The 12,637-nt window shown below is 40.8% G+C and overlaps 2 pseudogenes; one reads left to right on the top strand and one right to left on the bottom strand.

The window, feature by feature from the left end:
* Cycs-ps9 (cytochrome c, somatic, pseudogene 9) lies at positions 5,799-6,116 on the top strand (annotated as a pseudogene).
* Positions 11,440-12,637, bottom strand: St13-ps1 (ST13, Hsp70 interacting protein, pseudogene 1; annotated as a pseudogene).

Raw genomic sequence — 12,637 nt, 5'->3', positions numbered from 1 at the left:
TGATCTCCCCCTCTTCCTGGATGAGTGAGGAGATGATTAAATGTTGATGTCAGCATCCATGAGTATATTCAGATGAGCTTCTGCTTCTGTTGAAAAGGATGCTGTGTTTGATTGTGGTCCGAAGCTTTGAAGCACTACTTGGCATCTCCTTCCTTGGACATAACAGATTTGATAGCTTGTTGGTACGGTGAGGTCCAGCTTGTCTCCACTAGGTCATCTTCATGTGAATCCGGTGGTTATATGGTTTTGTTCTAGGGATATTTCATTTTTTTAATAACGGTTTTAGCTGACATTCATGGAGAGAATGAATCCTTAGAAGTGTGCCACTAGTGAAAGGAAATCCTGTCTAGAGTATGTTTCTTTACAAAGCTGTGTCACACCATCCTTTGGGCCCTCTGCTGGAAAAGTAGAATCAAGTCTCAAATAATGCCTTTTAAATTGTATCCTCTAGTATTATAGATGTAGGACAGTACTGTATCATACCTCTGTGGATGTAAAATAGCTTGTACCTGCTTTATGATACGTAGTAGTGACCGTGCTTTATCAGAGCTGTTTTTAATGATGTTGCTCAGAATGTTTTCTTTCCAGATGATGATTGAGAAGCTAATTAAAAAAAAAATGGTGCCAGGTACCACAAGAGTAACAGAACTGTGCTGTTTTCTCGGGTTTTGTTTTTTTACTTTTTTTTTTTTAATGAAGTGTGCTGGATGTCTCTACAGTTTTGTTCAGATGACTGCAGAACCTGGAAAAGCTGTTGCTGCTGTTGATGCATAACACACTGCTATTATTGGTCTTTTTATATAAATATAAATATATATATACAGATATATAATTTGAATTTTTTTGAAACTTTACCTGTGCTGTCAACTTTCGAAAAAAGTATCCCCGTTTACTGTGTTGAGTTGGCACTGTACAGAAATTAACAGCCATATTGGTCTAGAAATGTTGAACTTAAGTTTTTTCCATTTGTACAGGGGTAACACACTGTATTAAATATGTAAGGTCTTATATACGTGGGTTTGATTACAAAAACTAATAAAGTATTCTCTAAATAAAAAAAAAAGAAATTATGCATGAATAAAACTCAACCCCCTTATGCTTCTCTATGTCCTTTGGAAAAATTATAAACATGGATAGGGTAGCTATGATACATTACCTTAAGGTCTGAGAAGGGTGAATACTATTAGGTACTGTCACCAGTACCTAAGTCTGATCTGTCCCAATAAACTGTCATGGCAACAGTCAAAAAAAAAATTAACTCAAATAAATCAGTAGCCTTCCTCTACACAAAAGAGAAACAAGCCGAGAAAGAAATTAGGGAAACGACACCCTTCATAATAGACCCAAATAATATAAAGTACCTTGGTGTGACTTTAACCAAGCAAGTAAAAGATTTGTACAATAAGAACTTCAAGACACTGAAGAAAGAAATTGAAGAAGACCTCAGAAGATGGAAAGATCTCCCATGCTCATGGATTGGCAGGATTAATATAGTAAAAATGGCCATTTTACCAAAAGCAATCTACAGATTCAATGCAATCCCCATCAAAATACCAATCCAATTCTTCAAAGAGTTAGACAGAACAATTTGCAAATTCATCTGGAATAACAAAAAACCCAGGATAGCTAAAACTATCCTCAAAAATAAAAGGACTTCAGGGGGAATCACTATCCCTGAACTCAAGCAGTATTACAGAGCAATAGTGATAAAAACTGCATGGTATTGGTACAGAGACAGACAGATAGACCAATGGAATAGAATTGAAGACCCAGAAATGTACCCACACACCTATGGGCACTTGATTTTTGACAAAGGAGCCAAAACCATCCAATGGAAAAAAGATAGCATTTTTAGCAAATGGTGCTGGTTCAACTGGAGGTCAACATGTAGAAGAATGCAGATCGATCCATGTTTATCACCCTGTACAAAGCTTAAGTCCAAGTGGATCAAGGACCTCCACATCAAACCAGACACACTCAAACTAATAGAAGAAAAACTAGAGAAGCATCTGGAACACATGGGCACTGGAAAAAATTTCCTGAACAAAACACCAATGGCTTATGCTCTAAGATCAAGAATCGACAAATGGGATCTCATAAAACTGCAAAGCTTCTGTAAGGCAAAGGACACTGTGGTTAGGACAAAACGGCAACCAACAGATTGGGAAAAGATCTTTACCAATCCTACAACAGATAGAGGCCTTATATCCAAAATATACAAAGAACTCAAGAAGTTAGACCGCAGGGAGACAAATAACCCTATTAAAAATGGGGCTCAGAGCTAAACAAAGAATTCACAGCTGAGGAATGCCGAATGGCTGAGAAACACCTAAAGAAATGTTCAACATCTTTAGTCATAAGGGAAATGCAAATCAAAACAACCCTGAGATTTCACCTCACACCAGTGAGAATGGCTAAGATCAAAAACTCAGGTGACAGCAGATGCTGGCGAGGATGCGGAGAAAGAGGAACACTCCTCCATTGTTGGTGGGGTTGCAGACTGATACAACCATTCTGGAAATCAGTCTGGAGGTTCCTCAGAAAATTGGACATTGAACTGCCTGAGGATCCAGCTATACCTCTCTTGGGCATATACCCAAAAGATGCCCCAACATATAAAAAAGACACGTGCTCCACTATGTTCATCGCAGCCTTATTTATAATAGCCAGAAGCTGGAAAGAACCCAGATGCCCTTCAACAGAGGAATGGATACAGAAAATGTGGTACACCTACACAATGGAATATTACTCAGCTATCAAAAACAATGACTTTATGAAATTCGTAGGCAAATGGTTGGAACTGGAAAATATCATCCTGAGTGAGCTAACCCAATCAGAGAAAGAAACACATGGTATGCACTCATTGATAAGTGGCTATTAGCCCAAATGCTTGAATTACCCTAGATGCCTAGAGCAAATGAAACTCAAGACGGATGATCAAAATGTGAATGCTTCACTCCTTCTTTAAAAGGGGAACAAGAATACCCTTGGCAGGGAAGGGAGAGGCAAAGATTAAAACAGAGACTGAAGGAACACCTTCAGAGCCTGCCCCACAGGTGGCCCATACATATACAGCCACCCAATTAGACAAGATGGATGAAGCAAAGAAGTGCAGACCGACAGGAGCCGGATGTAGATCGCTCCTGAGAGACACAGCCAGAATACAGCAAATACAGAGGCGAATGCCAGCAGCAAACCACTGAACTGAGAATAGGACCCCCGTTGAAGGAATCAGAGAAAGAACTGGAAGAGCTTGAAGGGGCTCGAGACCCCATAGGTACAACAATACCAAGCAACCAGAGCTTCCAGGGACTAAGCCACTACCTAAAGACTATACATGGACTGACCTTGGACTCTGACCTCATAGGTAGCAATGAATATCCTAGTAAGAGCACCAGTGGAAGGGGAAGCCATGGGTCCTGCTAAGACTGAACCCCCAGTGAACTAGACTCTTGGGGGGAGGGCAGCAATGGGGGGAGGGTGGGGAGGGGAACACCCATAAGGAAGGGGAGGGGGGAGGGGGATGTTTGCCCGGAAACCGGGAAAGGGAATAACACTCGAAATGTATATAAGAAATACTCAAGTTAATAAAAAAAAAAAAAAAAAAAAAAAAAAAAAAGCTTCAGTCACTCAACACCCGTAAGCAGACAGTTATGGGTGCTGAAATATACGATGCTGCGAAGAATCTGAATGTTTAGGCCATTTACAAATTAATAAGTTACTAGGTTAAATTATTAGGTTACCTAGAGGTTACCTAGAGATATAGGTGTGAATTAATCATCAATGGGAAATGGATACAATTATTAATGAAAATGCAAAATTGGGGGGGCGGGGTGTGATCACTTTTCCCATCAGCATTTCATGTTCTAAGCCACGTGACCTACACTAATTAGGGCCTCTGTGTCACAGGAAGTAAATGCCGCCACTTTTTTTTTTTTAGAGATGATGTTGAACATAAAGAATAAATTATCAAGGCTACAGTTAGTTATGTCTGAATAATGTGTATTAGACCATTTGTCCTGAACACAGAACTATCCACATTTGATATTTAGGTTCTTCTTTCTTGGCTCTCTTCTCTGTAATTTGTTCTTTAAGATTTAACCCGGGGTTGGGGATTTAGCTCAGCGGTAGAGCGCTTGCCTAGAGAGCGCAAGGCCCTGGGTTCGGTCCCCAGCTCCGAAAAAAAGAAAAAGAAAAAAAAAAAAAGATTTAACCCGAGTAGTGCACCCACTTCACTCATATATTATTTTTTATTTTACTGATACTGAATCATAAATTTACTTTAAAGCAATGCTTTGGTGTATGGATAATTCTACCATTTATTAAAGATTAAAATGCATATTAATGAGATGGATGTGATTATTTTTACACAGAGATTTAAATCTTGGCTGAATATTTAATACTGTGGAACATGGTATTTTTTATTACCTCTGCATTTTTCATAATTGACTTGCTCTGTGTTTTTTAATAAATTTTTTCATGCAGTATATTCTGATCACTATTTTCTCTCCCACAATTCCTTGCAGATCCTCCCTACCTCCCCAGCCTCCCAACTCCATGCCTACTTTGCCCCTTAAGAAAAATTACAAGTACAAGTAAATAAATGTTAAAAACCAAAAACAGAAGAAAACTAAGGAAAAACACAAGAAACATATACACATGCAGACACACACACACACACATAAAAACACAAAATCATATACCATAATATACAAGCAAAAGCCCAGCAAGGTGAAAAAAATGTTCAAACGAAACACTGGGAGGCAAAGATCTTTAAAAACATTCTTGAGTTCAATTCATGTTGGTCATCTACTGCTGGGGCATAAGGCCTACCCATAAATGTGGTTTATACCCAGTGAGACTCTTGGAGAAAACTTATTTTTTCCTTTGTAGGTGATTGACAGTTGGAGACAGCTAGGTTAGGAACGGGGGCTCATGTCCATGTCCCCTCTTAGCCCTGGGACTACATCTGACTTGAAACTGAACAGGTCCTGCGCATTCTGACACAGTCTCTATGAGTCCCTATGAGTGTCAGTCAGTACTATTGTATCTGGAAGGCCTTCTTTCCTTGGCGTCTCCCATCCTACCAGACTCTTACTATCTTTCCACGTCCTCCTCTGCAGAGCTCCCTAAGCCTTGAAGGAAGAATTTGATGAAGATAGACCATTAGGATACAATGTTCTAAGGTGTCTCACTCTCCACATTGCCCAGTTGTGAGTCTCTGTGTGTCTTCCCATCTGCTGTGGGAGGAAACTTCTCCGAGGATGGCTGAACTAGTCCCTCTAGGTATAGCAGAATGTAATTGGGGGACATTTTAATCCTACGCTCCTTTATCAGAACAATATTGTTTGCTTTTCCTTTACGTTGTTCTTCTAATCAGCCTCAGGTTGTTGGCCACATGAACAGTGTCAGACATAGGCTCCATTTCATGTAGCAAGCCTTAAGTCCTATCAGAAAGTGATTGGTTACTCCTAACAACATCACTCTTGGACCGTCGTATCTTATAGACGTAGTGTGTGTGTGTGTGTGTGTGTGTGTGTGTGTGTGTGTGTGTGTTCCCATATGAAGTTATCTTTTCAAGATCTATGAAGAGTTATGTAGGTGACTGCATTGAGTTTTAGATTCCAGATTGCTTTTGGTAGGGTAGCCATTTTCACAACAGTGATCCTAGCAACCCATGAGTAGGGGAGATCTTTCTATATTCAAATATTGCTTCAAATTCTCTCTTCAGAGAGAGCGGGACGTCTCCCTAAGAGTCTGATCCTTTGTGGTGTTGACCAGCCCGGACCGAATTTAAAATGGGTGATGTTGAAAAAGGCAAGAAGATTTTTGTTCAAAAGTGTGCCCAGTGCCACACTGTGGAAAAAGGAGGCAAGCATAAGACTGGACCAAACCTCCATGGTCTGTTTGGGCGGAAGACAGGCCAGGCTGCTGGATTCTCTTACACAGATGCCAACAAGAACAAAGGTATCACCTGGGGAGAGGATACCCTGATGGAGTATTTGGAAAATCCCAAAAAGTACATCCCTGGAACAAAAATGATCTTCGCTGGAATTAAGAAGAAGGGAGAAAGGGCAGACCTAATAGCTTATCTTAAAAAGGCTACTAATGAATAATTCCACTGCCTTATTTATTACAAAACAAATGTCTCATGGCTTTTAATGTATACCATAATTTAATTCATACACCAAATTCAGATCATGAATGGCTAACAATGTTTTTGTTGGACAGCCCCGATTTAAGTAAAATTGACTTGTCATAAAGTGGATATGATCTTTTTTAAAGTAACACTTCCAATTGAATACATGTTATCACTGCTTTCCCTTTCTCAAGATAAGATTGGACTTAATTAGTAATATTTTCCTTTCCATAAATATGAGGGTGTTGCCTCAAACCTATTGAATGGTTTTATACTTAGATTTATATAACTGGGTATATGAATATGTTCAAATCCTGGGAAAATTCTGTCACTGTCTCAGAAACAAGAAGACTCACCCGTGCTTCAGTGTGTGTAAACTGGCCTCTGACAGGCAATGCTAAACACCAGGACGGAACTATTCTTGACAGTGCTGTTTTAATTAGAATTCCCTACATCAATGATGCTGCCTTTCACCACTGAAAGGCATTTACTGTGGTTTATGTATGATATCAAATAAAGAGTATTTAACACTTCTTTATAGTTGATCTACAAGTTAAAATGCTTTTAAGAACAAGTTAGGCCTTTTAAATCTTCTCTTATCTAAGACTAAGCTGTAATTCAGAATTGTCCTTAAATGCCCATTCGGAAAGTCATAACTGGAATTTCTGTTCATGCCTGATTGGGAGTGGTACTCTTTTCTAACTTACTAGATGGAAAGATGAAAATAAAGGAGATAATTTGTAAGTTATCAACAGTCAGAAGATAATTAAATCAATCACAAATCATGATCTTTTGATTGTGCTTTAAAAAAAAATTCTCTCTTCAATGTCTCAAAATTGTTTCTTATATAAGTCTTTCACGTGGTTAAAGTTACCCTAAGCTATCTTAATTTTTATGAGGCTATTGTGAAAGTTGATGTTTTCCGGTTTCTTTCTCAGTCTATTTTTCATTCATCTATCAGAGCACATACTTTTATTAGGCACCTTAATCACAAGTACAATGACAAACCCAGCAAAATGTCCCCTGATGTCACTGGGTTCTCTGTCTACTTTTCAAAAATATGTACTTTGTCAGAGAGCCTTGTCAACCATGAAAAACATAACACAAGGGGGAGAGAATGGGAATACAAGACAAAGGGTTCCAGTTTTTAATAATGCAGTGGGAGAAGGCTCACTGACGGGGACTAGAGTCTTAGAAGGTGAGCCTGTTAACCATGTAGTCAGCCAGAGGACGAATACATCAGGAAGATGGGACAGATTTGTAGAGGCACAAATTCATCTGCTATATGTTGATGATATATGGAAGTAAGCAGGAGGCTGCACAGAGATGGTTTAAGAAGAGTTCTACGAATAGATCAGGAGCTGGAGGTCAGTGATGGTTGAATGGCCTGTATGGTCCTGATGATCCACTGCATGAACTTGAGCTTTGACTCTAAGCAGTGTCTACAGCTGTTAGAGACTACAGCACTTGTTCTGAGTTACAATCAAAGAGTTCTCAATCTCTTTCTGAGCAACAGGGTTCGTATGCTCCCTAACCACTGAGCTTCACATTCTTCTCCAGGCACCAGATGGGTTAAAGCTTAACCCAGAAGAATCAAGTCATCAGCAGCATGCAGATTCCTTTCTACAATGTGAAGGGTGCTGATAACACATTAAAAAATGAGAACAAATGCTTGAATTACCCTAGATGTACAGAACACATGAAACTCAAGAAGGATGACCAAAATGCGAATGCTTCACTCCTTCTTTAAAAGAGGAACAAGAATACCCTTGGCAGGGAAGGGAGAGGCAAAGTTTAGAACAGAGGCAGAAGGAACACCCATTCAGAGCCTGCCCCACATGTGGCCCATACATATACAGCCACCCAATTAGACAAGATGGATGAAGCAAAGAAGTGCAGACCGACAGGAGCCGGATGTAGATCTCTCCTGAGAGACACAGCCAGAATACAGCAAATACAGAGGCAAATGCCAGCTTCAATCCACTGAACTGAGATCGGGACCCCTATTAAAGGAATCAGAGAAAGAACTGGAAGAGCTTGAAGGGGCTCGAGACCCCTTATGAACAACAATGCCAACCAACCAGAGCTTCCAGGGATAAGCCACTACCCAAAGACTATACATTAAGTGACCCTGGCCTCCGACCTCATAGGTAGCAATGAATATCCTAGTAAGAGCACCAGTGGAAGGGGAAGCCCTGGGTCCTGCTAAGACTGAACCCCCAGTGAACTAGACTGTTGGGGGGAGGGCGGCAATGGGGGGAGGATGGGGAGGGGAACACCCATATAGAAGGGGAGGGGGAGGGGTTAGGGGGATATTGGCCTGGAAACCAGGAAGGGGAATAATAATCAAAATGTAAATAAGAAATATTCAAGTTAATAAAGATAAAAAATAAAAATAAAGAAATGAGAACAAAGCAACTTCCTCTTGGAGTAGTTTGACCAAAAGCGAGCCTGATTAGAATTCTCCTTCCCATCCCTCTGTCTTCTGTCTGACCCTAACAAAGGGATTCGCTCTGTATTTACAGTATGGGAGAGCGGGTGGAGATTGCCTTATTACAGAAATCTTCAACAGTTTTATACGAGAAGTTATTCTGCTGACAACCCCAAAGTCAAAGTGACGGTTAGCAGGAAGGCGTGCCTGGTCAAGTATTTAAAATGAGATATCCAGGAGTCTCAGAGGGGGACATGATGAAGGTATTTCTTGGTCTCTCTTGCTCAACAAGCCGTTGGCCACTATCAATTTTCCAGCGCAGCTCCTCCAGTTAATGCAATTTCAAGGTTATATGTTTCTGAACATAGAAAGTTTGATCGTTTCCTATCACTTGATACGCTCTTCATGACTAAAACATGATACTTCAGACTGAGAAGCTTAAACTGGAAAAGAATAAAGTATTTTGGAGGGTAAAAGGCCAAGATGAAGAAGTTAGCGCGTTTGGCTTCTTCTGAGGCTTTTCCCACTGTGGCTGATCTCACAAATCCTGCGTCTTTGTGTTCAAGTCTCTTCTAATAATTATGTCTTAAGCTATCCCGAATCAGAGATTCCTGCGATGACTTTGCTTTGACTTAGTTGCCATGTTAACAGCCAGGTTAATGCAACTTCGCTGTGACAAATAGCAAATCAGCAAATAGAAAATCAACTTAAGGGGGGAAGATTTCATTAGGCTCCTATGACTTCAGAGGTGACAGCCATTGTCAGATGACCTCATTGTTTTGAGCCTGCGGTGAAGCAGCCAGGCCATCACGGTGAAAGGATGGACAAGGGCTGCTCAACTTATAGCAGCTGGAAAGCAGATAGCAAGGCAAGAAGAGACCAGGGATATGATACATTCCAAAAGCATGCGATCGGTGACATTATGTCCTCCAACCAGGCCCCACTCCCATCCTCCTCAATAATGGCATCAAGTTATAAATCTGTTATTGAATTAATCCATTGGTTAGATTGGAAACATTCGGCATGCTTTGGTTGTCTTTAATTCATAAAACACCAACTACTTCTAAGTGATTGTTATCCACAAACTGGGAACCAGACCTTCAGCGTCACAAACCTTTAGGACGACATTTCACATCCAATCTGCACAAGCGACATATCCTGTTCATATAAAGACTTAACAATTTGATTCTAGACAGAGTATGCCACTTAAGAATGGAAACTTAGGTAGTGAAATTATGTGTTTTAGAAGGAAACCATTGTGTGATGAACTTCAAGTTTCCCATAGCGAAATGGCTGGATAAGAAGAGACTGGGTTCTTCACGACCCAGATGCATTGATTCCTGAACTATGTGGCTTGAGCACACTTCATAGCCTTCCACCACATTATAGCCCAAATCTCTTTTTCGTACATTAAACTTGTCATAGCACTTTAAAAAAAATAATAATAATAAACCAGATTTTAGCCTCCTCCAAAAGCCCAGAAATGCAAATACTGCCAAAGGTTCATTAACTAAAACATATTTATGTTGGAGCTTACAGTCTCTGCGGCATTTCTATCCTCAGTCCAATTAAGTAAGTCCGCATTTGTACTTCACAAAGCTTTTGAGACGTAGAATCCTAATTTGCACAGATTAATTTTGCGTTAATAAAAAGTTTTAATTCGTCTCATAAAGTTAATTGCTAGTCTGTTCACGGAAGTTTTACCAGTCTCTGATGAGAACACAGCATTGAGTTCGCACGACTTTTTCAGAAAACGTAAAAATGTAATTTAATGTGCTAATGATTTATCCAATCGATTAAAAGCCAGATGTTACTGTATACTATATTAAACTGAAATAGTTACTGGTTCTTAGTTCAGGGCTGTTTTGTACAGCCAGCAGTTTCCGTTTAAACAAACCATAAAACTTAAGGAAAAACTTTCTCCTGCTGGAGATTTAGTGAACTAATTTTTTGACTCAAGCATCAGAAAATGTGAGGGGTTCTTCGCTTGATTTTAGAACTAGATATGGGCACCACACCCACAAATGCCGGTGTCATTTCTCACTTCTGACGTCCAGCTCTGCTTTGTCTTCAGTAGGACCACGGTTTTCTTTTATCCCAAAGTGGGGTTGGAAAGGATATCTTGATACAAGAAATATGACAGCAGAGTTTTTAGGACTCTACAAAAACAGAAAAGAGAGGCGCACATAGAGAAGAATAAATGTGACACGGTTTTCATGTCTGTAGATGGTTGTTCACATCAGCCAGAATGAAAAATAGATGGACAGAATCACATCCTGCGGTATGGAAAGGTGACACATTAAGTTTCGGCCATGTCTTACTGGAGGTGTCTCAGGATAATCTGAGGTCCCTCTAGACTTCAGCAAGGGGGTTAGCGATAACGGCGTCTTCCATTAACAGACAAATGAAGATCTACTACATCACAATAACACGAAGCCCTTTTCTTTCTTTCTTTTTCCAACTTAAATGTGTTTTATTTGCTTCCCACTAACAAATCTTTATTTCATTCATGAGAGCAGTAAATCATCCACACTCACCTTCCTCGCCCTGTAACTCAGAAGGAAAAACCCAAAAAAGATTATTAAAGAAAAATGTAGGAATTGACATCCCCTAAATTTTTAAAAGAATATGTTTAAGGTTGAAAAATGTTTTCAGTTTGTAATTCCTAGTAGGCAAACATTATCTGAACGAACACTCTAACGGCAAACCACTGTAAAATGCCTCAGCCGCATATGATGCAGAGGGTAGGGATTATCTTGGAAGCGCCCCAGCTCTCCGGTGACGTCAGAGGCACACTGGTTTGTATTATTGCCACATCCAGTCAGTGAGCTAAGCTGTTCTTCATTCAGCAAAGGCTTTGACATTATGATCAACCTCCAAACTTGGCTGACAATTTAGTGATGAGATTCATAACCTTTGGGTTGTTCTGATGTTTTGACATATTTGATGGGTTCTGGGCCACATCCTGGAAAGCCACCAGGACTTCTGGATCCTGCATGACTGCAAGAACCACTGGATCACTGAGGATCTCCTTGAGTCCAGGCATTCCTGCCATTCCTGGCATGGCCCCTCCCATTCCGGGTATTCCTCCAGGAAAATTACCAGGCATTCCCCCAGGAAAACCTCCTGGAAAAGAGCCATACTGAGATCCAGATTGTCTCCTGGCTTCTTCTTCCCTTTGGGCTTTTTCATGCTCTTCTCGAGCCTTCTTCACCCTTTCTATTCGTTCTTTTATCTCTCGCTCTCCACGTTTTTGCTCATATTTTCTCCGATGTTCAGCAATCTTTTGAGCCCGAGGTTGGACTTCTCTCTCAGCATTGCACTGGCATCCTCGTCTTAATCCAGTTTAAAGGAAGGACGAGATCGCGAGCTGCTTTTTCCCAGTGACCCAGGAGTCTGTGTGCTTTCCCTCTCCATTTGTATGGCTGAGCTGAATCCGGGTTTATTTCAATAGCTCTGTCACAGTCTCGGATGGCAGCATTTGGCTTCTGTAATTTGACGAAAACACTGGCTCTCTTGGCATACAGAATGGCCAAGCGAGGGTTTAGCTTGATGGCGTCTGTGAACAAGTCAATGGCTTCCTGGAGCTCACCATCAATTAGAGCGTCGATGGCAGCCCCCTTGTTTTCATTTGCTTCATCCATCATCTCCTCAGTTATCTCTGCATTTTCATCTCCCATTTCCTGAGGGGCAGCAGTGTCTGGTTCAATTACACCTTCATTGTCAATTTCTAGATCGCTCTCCTCACTCGATGGCTCCTCTGTCTTGATGTTGTCCTCTGTCATCTCATCTCTTTTTTTCTTCCTTAGTATTTTCTTCTGACTTAGCTCTAGATGGTACTTTACCCCCATGCTCTCCACCCACTCCCTCAGGAAGTACATTTCCTCGGTGTGCAGGACGCTTGGGTCCTGCCTATACATCTTCACCAAGGCCTGAAGCTCGCTCCCTTTGCGGGGATCCACAGTGGAGAGGCTGGAAGCTTCAGGTGGTGGGTGGCTGCGGAGGACCGATGCCAAGCCCAGGAGCAGCCCAATGTGACCAAGTAGAAGGGGAGCCCTTTTCTTCAT

This window comes from Rattus norvegicus, chromosome 18, assembly GCF_021556685.1.
Source record: "Rattus norvegicus strain SHRSP/BbbUtx chromosome 18, alternate assembly SHRSP_T2T, whole genome shotgun sequence".
In the NCBI taxonomy this organism is placed as follows: Eukaryota; Metazoa; Chordata; class Mammalia; order Rodentia; family Muridae; genus Rattus; species Rattus norvegicus.
This window is presented reverse-complemented; position numbering and strand designations above follow the sequence as displayed.